This window comes from Ictidomys tridecemlineatus, chromosome 13 (genome assembly GCF_052094955.1).
Source record: "Ictidomys tridecemlineatus isolate mIctTri1 chromosome 13, mIctTri1.hap1, whole genome shotgun sequence".
Taxonomy (NCBI): Eukaryota; Metazoa; Chordata; class Mammalia; order Rodentia; family Sciuridae; genus Ictidomys; species Ictidomys tridecemlineatus.
The window spans coordinates 80,119,558-80,134,752 of record NC_135489.1 but is presented as its reverse complement, the minus strand read 5'-3'; the positions used below and the strand labels follow the sequence as shown (position 1 = coordinate 80,134,752).

The 15,195-nt window shown below is 39.6% G+C and overlaps 1 pseudogene across 1 annotated transcript in view; it reads right to left on the bottom strand.

Moving 5' to 3' along the window:
- LOC144369711 (E3 ubiquitin-protein ligase RNF213-like) overlaps window positions 1-15,195 on the bottom strand; it is a 72,551-nt pseudogene that overhangs the window by 40,286 nt on the left and 17,070 nt on the right. Inside the window, exons 8-9 of the transcript XR_013429438.1 lie at window positions 9,230-9,443; window positions 8,901-9,050 (exon numbers count right to left, since the gene is read on the bottom strand). The product of XR_013429438.1 is annotated as an E3 ubiquitin-protein ligase RNF213-like (transcript). The remainder of the gene's footprint in view (window positions 1-8,900; window positions 9,051-9,229; window positions 9,444-15,195) is intronic.

Genomic DNA, 15,195 nt, shown 5'->3' with positions numbered 1-15,195 from the left:
TACCAATAATCTCCAAAAGATAAGATACTTCAACCATGACCCATGACAACAGCATAGTATATAAATGGATCTTTAAAGAAAAAAGGGAGGGGCTGCAGTTGTGGCTCAGTGGTAGAAAGCTCACCTAGTGCGTGAGGCACTTGATTTGAACCTCAGCAATACATAAAGATAAATAAATAAAGGTATTATGTTTGTTTACAACTAAAAAAAATTAGAAAAAAAAGTGCTGGTGTGGTGGCATATGCCTGTAATTCCAGCAGCTTGAGAGGCTGAGGCAGGAGGATCGTGAGTTCAAACCCAGCTTCAACAAAAGTGAGATGCAAAGCAAATCAGTGAGACTCTGTCTCTGAATAAAATACAAGGAGCAGATGACAGCGACCTCAGCCTTTCTGCCACACAGAAGGAAGTGGAGCAGACAACAGCGACCCCAGCCCACTCTATGGTAGGAGGAGAGCGACCATGCTATGTCCCCATCTGCTGATGCATGCAGTGGCTTTTCCCCTGGTTTCCATTTAGTGACAACAGGCAGGACCAACAAGACCATATTTCAGGTTTCTGCAGGCAAGGAATTGGTAATCACTACAAGATTATAAGTTAGAAACTATAATACCTCAAATCTACAATGCTAGAGAGGAAGACACATGGATGACATGAAGAAACAAGGGAAGAAAGTGCTTGAAACACACCAAGCTGATACAATAATAGATTCCATTGACATTCCATTCCAAATGTACATAATTAAAATGATCTGCAGAGCAAAGTATGAATTAAAAGAGCAAATACAAGCAACAATTGACTGCTCCACCAAAGAGATTGAGAGCAAATACAGGTAACAAAAAGTTACTTCAAGAAAATCATAGAGACTGTGGAAAAAAAAAAAAACGGAAATCCTTGAAATGAAGGAAAACAATAAACCAAATAAAAAATTTAATAGAAAGCACCAGTAGACTAAATCACTTGGAAGACAGAACCTTAGGCAATGAAGACAAAATATATAATCTTGAAAATAAAGTTGACCACATAGTGATGATGGTGAGAAACTGTAAAGAGAACCTTCAAGAATTATGGGAAAATATGAAAAGACCAAATATAAGAATTACTGGGATAGGGGAAGGCACTGAGATACAAACCAAAGGAATGCACAATCTCTTCAATGAAGTAATAACAGGAAATCTCCCAAGCATGAAGAATGAATTGGAAAAATCAAAAACAAGAGGCTTACAGGACAGCAAATATACAAAATTACAACAGATCCACACCAAGGCACATTATAATGAAAATGCCTAGCATATAGAAAAAGGATAGAATTTTAAAAGCCACAAGATTAAAGTTTCAGATTACATATAGGGGGAAAATGATTCGGATCTCAGTAGATATCTCAGCTGAGACCTTCAAAGCTAGGTGATCCTGGAACAACGTATATCAAGCTCTGAAAGAAAATGGATGCCAACCAAGAATCTTCTACCCAGCAAAATTAAGCTTCAGATTTGATGATGGAATAAAAATCTTCCATGATAAAAATTAAAAGAATTTACAATGAGAAAGCCTGCACTACAGAATATTCTTGACAAAATGTTCCATGAGGAAGAAATGAAAAATAACAATAAAAATCAGTAAAAGGAGGAACCACACTAAAGGAAAATCCAATCAAAGGAGAAACCAAGTCAACTTAAAAACCAAAAATAAACCAAAATGACCAGGAATACAAACCATATCTCAATAATAATCCTGAATGTGAATGGTCTAAACTCATCAAACAAAAAACATAGATTTATAGATTGGATTAAAAAATCCAAAAACATGCTGCTTTCAAGAGACTCGTCTCATAGGAAAAGACATTCACAGGTGAAAGGTGAAAGGATGGGGAAAAAACATACCACTCACATAGGCCATGTAAACAAGCAGGGGTTTCCATTCTAATAACGGACAAAGTGGACATCAAATCAAAGGTAGTCAGAAGAGGTGAAGAAGGACATTTGACACAGCTTAAGGGTACCATATATCAACAAAACATAACAATCATATATGTCTATGCCGCAAACAATGGAAGTTCTATGTATATCAAACAAACCCTTCTCAATTTCAAGAAGAAATTGATCACAACACAATCATACTGGGTGACTTTAGCACACCTGTCTCACCTCTGGATAGATATTCCAAACAAAAACTAAACAAAGAAACTACAGAACTCAATAATACAATTAAATGATTTATATATAACAGATATATATAGAGTAATTCATCAATCATCGAGTAAATACATCTTCTCAGAAGCACACAGACCCATCTCTAATATAGCCCATATATTAGGCCACAAAGCAACTCTCAGCAAATGCAAAAAAATACAGATACTACTCTGTATTCTATCATATCATAAGGAAATGAAAGCATAAATCAATAATAAAATAAAAAATAAAAGCTACTCCAACACTTGGAGACTAAATAATATGATATTAGAAGAGAAATGGGTAGCAGAAGACATCAAAGATCAGTTAGAAGAGAAATGGGTAGCAGAAGACATCAAAGATCAGTTAAAAAAATTCTTAGAGGTAAATGAGAATATCAACACATCATATCAAAATCTCTCGGACACTATGAAGGCAGTGCTAAGAGGAAAGTTGATTGCAGTAAGCTCATTCATTAAAAGAATAAAAAGTCAACAAATAAATGACCTAACATTACATCTCAAAGCCCTTGAAAAAGAAGAACAAATCAACACCCAAAGTAGTAGAAGACATGAAATAATTAAAATCAGAGCTGAAAACAATGAAATTAAAACAAAAGAGAGAATTCAAAAAGTTGACAAAATGAAATGCTGGTTCTTCTAAAATATAAATGAAATTAATAAACCCTTAGCCAGGATAACAAAGAGAAAGAGAAAGAAAATTCAATTTACTAAAATTCCTGATGAAAAAGGAAATATCATGATGGACATTCTTGAAATACAGAAGATTATTAGAAACTATTTTGAAATTTATACTCCAATAAAATAGAAGATCTTGATGACACCAAAAAATTTCTAGAAACATATGATCTATTCTATCTGAATCGGGAGGACATACACAATTTAAATAGATCAATATCAAGCAAGGAAATAGAAAACACCATCAAAAGCCTACCAATCAAGAAAAGCCCAGGACCAGATGAATTTTCAGTCGAGTTCTACAAGACCTTCTAAGAAGAACTATTATTAGTACTCCTCAAATTATTCCATGAAACAGAAAGGGAGGAAACCCTTCCAAACTCATTCTATGAGGCTAACATCACCCTAATACCAAAACCAGACAAAGACACATCAAGGAAAGAAAACTTCAGACCAATATCCCTGATGAACAGATACAAAAATTCTCAATAAAATCCTGCCCAATCTCATACAAAAACAAATTAAAAAGATAGTGCACCACGTTCAAATGGGGTTCACCCCAGGGACGCAAGGTTGGTTCAACATATGGAATCAGTAAATGTAATACATCACATAAATAAACTTAAAGACAAGAATCATATGATCATCTCGGTAGATGCAGAAAAAGCATTTGACAAAATACAGCACACTTTCATGTTCAAAACACTAGAAAAACTGGGAATATTAGGAGCATACCTCAACATTGTAAAAGCTATCTATGTTAAGCCCAAGGCCAGCATCATTCTAAATGAAAATAAATAAATAAATAAATAAAAGCATTCCCTCTAAAAACTGGAACAGGACAGGGATGCCCTCTTTTACCACTTCTATTTAACATACTCCTTGAAATTCTAGACAGAACAATCAGAAAAAAACAGAAGTAATTAAAGGGATGTGCACAAGAAAAGAGAAATGCAAACTATTTGCTGACAACATGATTCTATATATAGAAGATCCAAAAAATTCCACCAGAAAACTCCGAGAACTAATAAATTAATTCAGCAAAGTAGCAGGATATAAAATCAATACCCATAAATCAAATGCATTTCTATACATAAGTGATTAATCCACTTAAAGAGAAATTAGAAAAACTACCTCATTCAAAATAGCCTCAAAAAATACAAAATACTTGGGAATCAACCTAACAAAAGAGGTGAAAGACCTGAAAACTACAGAACACTAAAGAAGGAAATTGGAGAAGACCTTAGAAGATGGATAGATCTCCCATGCTCTTGGATAGGCAGAGTTAATATTGTCAAAAGGGCATACTACTCAAACTGTTACATAGTTTTAATGCAATTCCTATTAAAATCCCAATGACATTCTTCATAGAAGTAGAAAAAGCAATCATGAAATTCACTTGAAAAAATAAGAGACCCAGAATAGCCAAAGCAATCCTTAGCAAGAAAAGTGAAGCAGGGGGCATCACAATACCAGACCTTAAACCATACTGCAGAAAAATAATAACAAAAACAAGTTAGTATTGGCACGAAAATAGACATGTAGACCAATGGTACAGAATAGAAGATACAGAGACCAACCCATATAAATACAGGTTTCTCATACTAGCCAAAGGTACCAAAGACATATACTGCAGAAAGGATAGCCTCTTCAACAAATGGTGCTGGGAAAGCTGGAAATCCTCTGTAGCAAAATGAAATTAAACTTCTATTTCTTACCATGCGTAAAACTCAACTCAAAGTGTATCAAGGACCTAGGAATTATACCAGAGACACTGTACCTAACAGACAAAAAAGTAGGCCCAAATCATCATGTCAGATTAGGCCCTGACTTCCTTAACAAGACTCTTAAGGCATGAGAAATAAAATCAAAAATCAATAAATGGAATGGATTCAAACTCAAAAACTTGTTCTCAGCAAAAGAAACAATCAGTGAGGTATGGGAGCAGAATTTTACCACACACACGTCAGATAGAACACTAATTTCCAAGATATAGAAATAATTCAAAAACCTCAATACCAAAAAAAAGGAAAGAAAGAAAAGAAAAAAAGAAAGAAAGAATGTGTCTTAGCGTTGGTCTACTGAATGGATTAAAAAAATGTGGCATCTATACACAATGGAGTACTATGCAGCAATAAAAAATGACAAAATCATAGAATTTGCAGGGAAATGGATGGCACTAGAGCAGATTATGCTTAGTGAAGCTAGTCAATCCCTAAAAAACAAACACCAAATGTCTTCTTTGATATAATGAGAACAACTATGAACAGAGCAGGGAGGAAGAGCAGGAAGAAAAGATTAATATTAAACAGAGACATGAGATGGGAGGGAAAGGGAGAGAAAAGGGAAATTGCATGGAAATGAAGGGAGACCCTCATTGCTATACAAAATTACATATAAGAGGTTGTGAGGGGAATGGGAATATAAACAAGGAGAGAAATGAATTACAGTAGATGGGGTAGAGAGAGAAGATGGGAGGGGAGGGGAGGGGGGGATAGTAGGGGATAGGAAAGGTAGCAGAATACAACAATTACTAATTGGGCATTATGTAAAATTGTGGATGTGTAATCGACGTGATTCTGCAATCTGCATTTGGGGTAAAATTGGGAGTTCATAACCCACTTCAATCTAATGTATGAAATATGATATGTCAAGAGCTTTGTAATGTTGTGAACAACCAATAAAAAAATTAAAAAATTTAAAAAAAACAAAAAAATAAAGAAAGAAAGAAAACCTAAACAACCCAGTCAATTAATGGGATAAGGAACTGAACAGACACTTCTCAGAAGAAGATATACAATCGATCAACAAATATATAAAAAAAACTGTTCAACATATTTAGTAATTAGAAAAATGCAAATCAAAACTACTCTAAGATTTCATCTTACCCCAATCAAAATGACATTTATCAAGAATACAAGCAATAATGAGTGTTGGCAAGGATGTGGGGAAAAAGGTACACTCATACATTGCTGGTGGGACTGCAAATTGGTGTATCCACTTTGGAAAGCAGTAAGGAGATTCCTCTGAAAATTTGGAATGGAATCACCATTTGATCCAGCTATTCTATTCCTCATTCTACACCCAAAGGACTTAGAATCAGCATGGTATAGTGACATAGCCACACAAATGTTTATAGCAGCTGAATTCCCAATAGCTAAACTGTGGAACCAACCTAGAGGCCCATCAAAAGATGAATGAATAAAGAAACTGTGGTATACACATACACACACACACACACACACACACACACACACACACACACATACACACACACAATGGAATATTACTCAGCATCAAAAGAGAATAAAATTGTAGCATTTGTAGGTAAATGGATGGAGTTGGAGAATATAATGCTAAGCAAAGTAAGCCAATCCCAAAAAACTAAAGGTGGAATGTTTTCTCCCTTTAGAGGATGCTGATCTATGATGGGGGGTGTGGGAAGAATGAAGGATCTTTGGATTGGGCAAAGGGGAGGCTGGGGAGGGGTTATGAGGGTAGAAAAGATGGTAGAATGAGATGGGCATCATTACCCTACGTACATGTATGATTGCACAAATGATGCATCTCTACAGAATGTACAACCAGAGAATTGAAATGTTGTACTCCAGTTGTGTATGATAAATTGAAATGCATTCTGCTACCATATATAACTAAGCAGAATAAAAAATGAATATAATAATAAAAAAGAAATTACTCAGCCCACCAATAAAAGATATAATCCATGATTATACAATTACATCAAAGTGAATTCTACTCTCATGTGTAACTAAAAAAAACCAACAAAATGCAATCTCAAAAAAAAATCAGCATACTACAGTGATTCAACCACATCGATGTTTATAGTAGCTCAATTCACAATAGATAAGCAATGGAGCCAACCTCAGTGGACAAATGAATAAAGAAAATGTGGGGGGGCTGGGATTGTGGCTCAGCGGTAGAGCACTCCCCTAGCACGGGCGGGACCAGGTTCAATTCTCAGCACCATATAAAAAAATAAAATAAAGGCATTGTGTTGTGTCCATCTACAAAAAAAAAATCTCTCTCTCTCTCTCTCTCTCTCTCTCTCTCTCTCTCTCTCTCTCTCTCTCTCAAAAATGTGGTAAATGTACACAATGGAGTATTACAATTACTCAGTTATAAAGAAAAATGGTTTATGGTATTTTTTTGGTTAATGAGTGAAAATGGAGACTATCATAAGTTAAATAAGCCACAGTCCAAAAGTTAAGTTGAATATCATGTCTGATATGTGGAAAGTAATCCAAAATCGGGGGGGGGGGCATTAAAAATAATCAAAGTAAGATCAGAAGAGTAGACAAAGATGAATGAATATAAGGGAGGAGAGAAGGGATAGGAAAAGTCAGTGGAATGAATGCAACCTAAATTTCCCATATACCTGTGTGTATATACCATGAATATACCACAGTGAATCTCACCATCATGTATATCCACAAGAAACTAATTTTAAAAAACTCTTAAGTAAATAGCAAAATGATCAGTAGAGTAGAGGGAAGGGAACAGGGAATGGGAGGAAATTAAGGTAAAGAAAAATACTGGGGATGAATTAGAACAAATTATATTCCATGCTTTTAAAATTATGCCAGTATATTCTATTTCTATGTATAACTAAAAAGAACCAATAAAAAGAAATATTTTATTTCTTTTATTTTTTTATTTCTTTATTTCTAAATAAATAAAATACAAAATAGGGCTGGGGATGTGGCTCAGTGTTTAAGTGCACTTGAATTCAGAGTTCAGAGGGTTTTTGGTACCAATACCTGGTACCAAAAAAAAAAAAAGAAAGAAAGAAAAATAAAAATAAAAAAGGGAGTGTCTTCAAATTAAATATATGAGAGCTGAAATGAAGTTCAATGCCAAGGCTGCACAAGAAGGTTGAGGAGAAGGCTCAGGAAGCAAAGCCCAAACAGAAGAGATGTTATGAGAATCAGGCAACTGTTCTAGCAGGCCCAGCAGCTGCTGATGTGAACCCAGCAAGAAGGAAACCACAATAAACCAATTCATGAGAACTCCCTAGAGTTCTAAGACTAGATCTCCAGCTGACAAAGATCTGCCAGTGCCCAGTCCTGGAGATGGAAAAGAGATCAACAGTCAAGCACAGTTTTATGACATCTTCAGGACACCAGGGCCAGAGAGCTCTCCAGAGCATCCCAGGAAGGACAATAAGCCTCACACAGAGGATCAGTAGTGAGGCTGCATCTGATGGCCCAATGCAGTACTCAAGCAGCACTCTGAAGGAAACTCTGTCCCCAGCCAAATGATCAACCTACAGCAGGGGCACAGTTCTGTATCTGGCCTCCTGTGCCCCCATCCCAGCAAGCAGCAGATGCCACCCTCTGTCAAACAGGATTCAAGTTCAGGTCATGGATGCAGGACTTGTCCTACCAGCCCGGAGGCACAAGGCAACCCTGCGAGGTAAGGGGAGATTGAGAGCCACCTCCCCACCAGGGAAAATAAGCCCTTAGTCTGGGAGACTTTTCAGAGCCATCCACTCATACAGCTGATATAGTTCGGGGTTGAATTCAAACTAAACACAATGAAAAAGGGGGGAAAGTTAATGACAAGACAAGAAAAGCAATTCCACCAGCTAAAGAAATCTTGTGCCAAAACCGTGGGATAGTCATGGTCCATGGCACGATCCACTTCTGAATCCTGTGTTCACACATGGTGAAGGCCTAACCCTGAAGAATGCGCCAGTAACTCAGGACACCACTGGGAGTGACAGAGCAGCAAGAAGCCTCATGTGCAGGGCACAGACTGGAGAAAGATCTACGCCTCTCCTCCATGGGAAGCCAGAACAGGACAGTGACACTAGGAAATTGCAGATGTCTATGGGCGTGGAGATACACAACAAGAATGTACAAGCTGAAGTTGCTTCCCTGGGCAAATGCATTGAAAACTGGGCTAAGAACATGTTTTAAAAGCTTCTCCCTGCCAAATAAGGCCCCACTATTTGTGGCCTGCTTTTGTCCCCATTATAGCTCTAGAGGGTGGCCCAGCATGACTGCGGGAGCAGTACCTTGGACGAGGTGCTTCACCTTCCCACTCAGCCTCAGGAGGCTGTCCACCTGTCTCTTCTCTCTCTTCAGAAACATGACTTCATCCATCCTCCAGTCCAGTGTCTCTTCCATGTCACATTTTTTCTCTTGCAATGAAAACTTTTTTCTCTCTGGAAAATAATGACAAAGTCAGCCAAAGGAAACAAACTTCATGGCACCCCTTTCTCTTCCTAGGAGTGCCCCCACAGTTACCACCAGAAGGACAGAGAGGCCTCCACTAAGTGGCATGGATAAGGACAAACAGCACTCATGTGAACATGAGCTTCTTACAAGCCTGGCCTCAGCTCACCTAACTGCCACAGGTCCAGAAACTGACTTTTGTGCTTCAGGATCAGCTCCAACCATCTGACCAATATGGACCCATTCAGGACATCACCAGCAACCTCTGCGAAGACAGAGCTGGCAGCAGCCATCAACCTCTTGGCGTCCTCTGTGATGTTGGCTAAGAGCGTCTCATCTGTCCCTGAGAAGATAAGGAGTACAGTGAGCTGGTTGAATTCAAACTAAACACAATGGAAAAGGGGGAAAAGTTAATGACAAGACAAGAAATGCAATTCCACCAGCTACAGAAACCTTGTACCAAAACCGTGGAATAGTCATGGTCCATGGCTGGTGTGAGGTTCTAAAAACAAGGAGAGGGGGCAGCCCCCTCTCTTTGTTTTTAGAACCTCACACTAGCCCCATGCCCATGTGGCTCCGGCAGCAGTGAGTTTTGTTTCCAGATGTGCTGATGCGTCATTCATCTGTGCATATACCTGTAAGGTTCAGGTCTTACCCTAGTGCATCTCCTGACTGGGAGGACGAGACCCTCCCAATGGCCAAAGCCAGCCAGGAGAACCACAGTGCTCAAGGTTGAAGGCCTGAGTCCATGCTACAGTGAACATATTTCTTGGACTGCACATGATGTCCTATGAAATTCACCTGTCTTGGGAATCCCTGCAGTAGTACAAAAATAAACTGCAACAGGACAAGCTCACACATAAGAGGCCACTCCATGGGTGCAGTGAAGCATCTGCATAACACCAAGGAAGGAGACAGATCCACGCTGAAGCTTCATGCTCTGCCTATGCCTGTCTGAGGATCAAAACCTGGAACATGAGCTTTTGGAACAACTTAGAGGGCAACAATTTAAAATGTGCTTAGTTTAACTGCCAGACTATTTATCTCACAGTAATATGAGGCCCATAGAGTAGTATGAGAAGAGCAAGTTTATCTTTACCATTAAAAACAAAGATAGCAGAGGGCTGGGATGCAGCTTGATGGTGGGGTGCTAGGCTCGCAGGCATGAGGCCCTGGTTCAGTCCCCAGCTTCACACATACAGACTTTCATTCATAATTATAAAAACATGGACACAGCTGAGATGAACTTCAGTGGGAGAATGGACCAACCCAGGCACATCCAGACAAGGGAGCTTTGCTCAGTTATAAAAGTAACAGAACAATGAAGCCAGGAAAAGACAAGGAGGAGCCTTAGATGCATACTGCTGAGTATGTGGAGTGTAACACGATATAGTCTTCCCCAGCAGACTGCTATGGCCCGTGCACACAGCAGCCACCTTCAGGACCACATGCTACTCCTATTTGTCTCCTGGCATGGAAGGACACAACTGGTTTGGCTCAGACAATCATCTGCCCTGGGTTTTTATTGCCACACCCAGAGTTTTTCCACTACAAGATCTGAATCTAGCAATTTTATTCATAAACCTGCACCATCATTTCCAGGGCAATCAATGCACAACACCTGGGAAGGCAATGGCTGAAGAGTCACTTCATGTTTTGTTAGTTATCAATATTAGTCTCAATCTGTGACAGATGGGCTTCACAGGGAGGCAAGCTGGGCTTGGATTTGAGTTCCAAACACTTGTTATCTTTGAAAAAGTAAGTCTCCAAGACACTGGGTAAGCTACCTGCCCTGGGCACTTCCATTCCCTCAACTGGAAATCAAGGGCCTTGGGGACTTTCAAGGGGCTGCTTGAAGGACAGTGTGTCCCCACAAGAGCAGGTATTCAGCAGGCACTCAGCAGAAGATGGCTCTGGTGCTAGATGCTCTTTATGCCTATCACCTGCCTGGGCACCTCTGCCCATCCTGCCTTTACCAAACCTCAGCACATGCAGGATGAGGATCAGGTCAAGTACCTTGCCCTGTTCTATTGCCCAAGGAAGGACAGCAACCCCAACCAGTCCTACACGCACCGTACAACTTGAAGAGCTGCTTCACATCTGGCCCCATAACCAGGTATTCAAGAATCTCATCCAGGCCTTATCTGTTGTTCCTGGGCCAGGACTTGGTGATCACAGCAGACACAAGGCTGCCAAATTTCTGCAAATCATGACAGGAGACTCCCTCTAGGACATTGATCCAAGACTAAAAAAAAATGAATTAAAAAGAGAGAATTTAGAAGATTTTACTGATTTATTTTTTAATGACATAAGTTAGCACTCAATAGCATTTCAGAAATCTACTGAAGCTAGCTTTATAGTGCCTCCAAAAAAAAAATACACACAGAAGAGAGGCTTGGGATATCCCCCTGATAAAGGGGGAGTTTAGCTTATCAGAGGCCCTAGGTTTCATCCTCATACTGCAAAAAGAAAAAGAACAGAAAATGTAAAATACTTAATGTTTCCTAGAGCATATCCATTCCCCTGTGGCCTGGTTCCATATGTGAGGTGCCAGAGATTTGAAGATGCACACAAACAAATGAACACACCCCAACAACCCCAAGTCACATGCCCTCCCAGCTCACTGCCAGCTTCTGTATTTCTATTAGACTTGCCTGCAAAGAAAAATACCAAAAGCAAGATGAGGAAAACTTTACTACGTTGTATGTTTTATATCCTGAGCTGCCCTCAAACACCACTGACACTACAATTCTCCTTCTGATACTTCACCAAAAAACAAAACACTTTTCTTCTTTGGGTTCACATTTTTACAAAAAAAAAGTTTCAGTAATCAGTACAAAACACTGGGTGAACTAACAACAGATACTTTTTGACATTTAAAAGGATAAAAGAAAACATTAACTAGCAATAAATAAAAAGTTATAGACCATGGGGAAGTGAGATTTATCCCAGGAATAAAACCATGTTTTAGCATCAAAAATCAGTTAATAAGCCTGGTGTGGTGACACATGCCTGTAATCCCAGCAGCTGGCTAGGCTGAGGATCAAAATTTGGAGGCTAGATTCAGCAACTTAGTTAAGCTCTGTCTCAAAATGAAAAACAAAAAGTGTTGGCAATGTGGCTCAGAGATAAAGCACCCCTGGGTCCAATCTCTAATGTCACATATACAGACTTAAAAACATGAATACATCAGACCAATAGAAAAAAAAAATGACACAATCATTTTAATAGATGCAGAACACGTATCAGACAAAACTCCAAGAACAAGACCAGGATGGCCAATTTCACTCCTTTGTCAGTCCCAGAGTTGCTATCCGGGGCAATTAGGCATGAAAATGGAAAAAAAAAATGTGTTGGGATTGAAAAGGAAGTACTATCCTCAAAGGCAGATAACATGTTCATCTACATTGAAACTTCAAAGAAGCTATTCTCCCATGTATGCTCTGCTAGAGCCAAGAAACAAGCCTGCCAAGCTGTAGGTCACAGAGATGAGATGCAGCCCTGTTTCCAAGTGCTAGTGATGAACAATCTGAAAACAAAATTGAGAAAATAATTTTAAAAAAATTTTTTAGTTGTAGATGAACACAATATCTTTACTTTTTTATTTTTTTATGTGGTGCTGAGGATCAAACCCAGTGTCTCGTATGTGCTAGGCAAGCGCTCTACCACTGCACCACAACCTCAGCCCTGAGAATATCATTGGTCACAATAGCAAAGGAATAAAGAACTTAGGAATAAATTTCACAAAAGAAATGCAGACCTCACTATTTGCAAACCGCAAACCATTGTTGAAAGAAATTAAAGACCAATATAAATGGGGAGACATTCTAGGTTCAGAGACCATGAGATGTGACATTTTTAAGAGGTCAACACTCCCCAAACTGACCTACAGATTCAAAGCCATCCCTGTCAGAATCCCAGCTGCTTTCCTTGCAGAAATTGACAAACTGATTCCAAAATTCATATGGAATCCCAAGGGATCCAGAAGAGCAAACGATGTCAAAGAGGATAATGAATCAGGAAAATACATGCTTCTTAATTTTACGACCTACTTGAACGAAATGGCAGTGGAGACATGGACAGATGTGAGGTGAACCCTCACAGCTGCGGTCAACAGACTTTTTGATAAGAGTGCCAAGATCAATCAAGGGGTGAAGTACAGTGCCTTCCTCAAATGGTCTGAAACAGCTGGATCTCCACATATAAGAGAATGTACCTGGACCCTTACCTCATACCACATAGAAAAAGGAATTAATGTTAAGAACTAACACTCTAGAGCTTTCAGAGGGGGTTGCTCCATGACAGAGCACATGCTTAGTATATGATCCTAGGTTTAACACTGGTGCCAAAAGCAAAACAAAACAAAAACCTTTTAGAGGAAGACACAGGTAAATCTTGATGACCTAGAATTTAGCATTAGATTCTTTGATGTCAAAAGTACTAGCAACAAAAGAAAAAAAAATATAGACACATTGAATTTCACCAAAAGTTAAAACCTTCCCAGGAGTGGTGGAGCACACCTGTAATCCCAGCTACTCAGGAAGCTGAGGCAGGAAGGTTACAAGTTTGAGGTCAACCTGGGCAACTTTGTAAGACTGTGTCTCAAAATAAGAAACAAAAAGGGCTAGAGATGTAGCTGAGTGGTAGATCACCCCTGGTTTCAATCTCTACTATCACAAAGAGAAAGAGAGAAAAAAAAAATTAAAAGTCTGTGTGCTTCTAAAAAAACCACCAAGAGTGAAAACAATCCAGAGAATGGGAGAAAATACTGGCAGATCACATATCTGACAGGAGATTTGCACCTGATTATCCAAAGAACTCTTTAAGCCACAATAAAGGAAATACTACAGCCCAATGAACAAAATGGGCTAAAGATCTGAACAGACATTTTTCCAAAGACATTGCAAAAAGAAATAGCCAATAAACATATGAGAAGGTACCCGAGGTCATAGATATCAGAATCATTAGAGAAACCACTCCAGACCACCAGACTGTACTTCCTAGGTCTGAGAGCAAAGGCTGTGGGGTGTGGAGAAGTCAGGACCCTCTGAAGCTGGCAACTGACATGGAAATGGTCCTGCCAGTGTGGGAATGGGCCAGACAGTCCTTCAAATCACACAGGTACTAAGTGATCCAGCCACTTCACCATAAGCATAGACAGCATGAATAGCATATCCACAAGAACCTGTGCATGGTGGTTCGCAGCAGCAGATTTATAACAGGCATCAGTCAGGGAGAGCTTGGATATCCATCAGGGGACAAACGGAACATAAAAGCACACTGCGTCCATATGATGAGCAACATGTAGCCATGAAACAGGACAAAGTACTGACAGGTGCTCCAGCATGGAGGACCTTAAACACACACTCAATGAAGCCATGTGCTTAAGGCCACAGCCTATGTGATTTCATTCCTGAGCAGTCTGTGGAGGACGAAGGGGATTAGGTGCTGCTGGGGAGGGGTCTGGGTCAACATGGTGGAGGGTGGACATGGCAGCTGAAGAGCTGTGCTTTCTTTCTGAGCTGATGAGAATCTTGCCAGGTAGACTGTGCTGGTGGTACCCACACCTGCAAACACATTCCACCACCTAAGTGTGGCTTCCAAGGGTGAGCGACAGGACATGTGACTATCATGTTACTAAATCACTGAACAAAGAGCAAATGAAAGCCTTAGAAAGTATTATTCATGTAAAAAGATGAGAATCTGTTTCCTTGGAAGAAGGGACTTCTAATTCTTGGGAATCCACTGGCCAACAATGAAGGTGAGGCCTGTGCAGGGCATGAGGTGTCCTGTAGGAAACAGAGCAGGGTGCTGGGGCCATCGGGGAGCCACAGTTGTATTGTGTGGGGACTACTCCTGTCACGAGGTAAGACAGAACCCATACCACTTTGCAGAAAAAAGCTAAGTGAACTGATAGAATCTTTTCACCCTTTTTCTGCAGTTTTGGGAATAGAATCCAGGGCCTTGCACATGCTGGGCAAGCACTCTACACCAACAAGGATGGAGTCTATTTATCTTCATAAGCTTCCTTCCATAGATGCTTTATCAACCTTTGGGGTCCTTTCCTGTATACCTGTTGGGCAGGAGTTAACAAACCATAATAAACCAGCAGAAACAATCACAATGGGCAGTTGG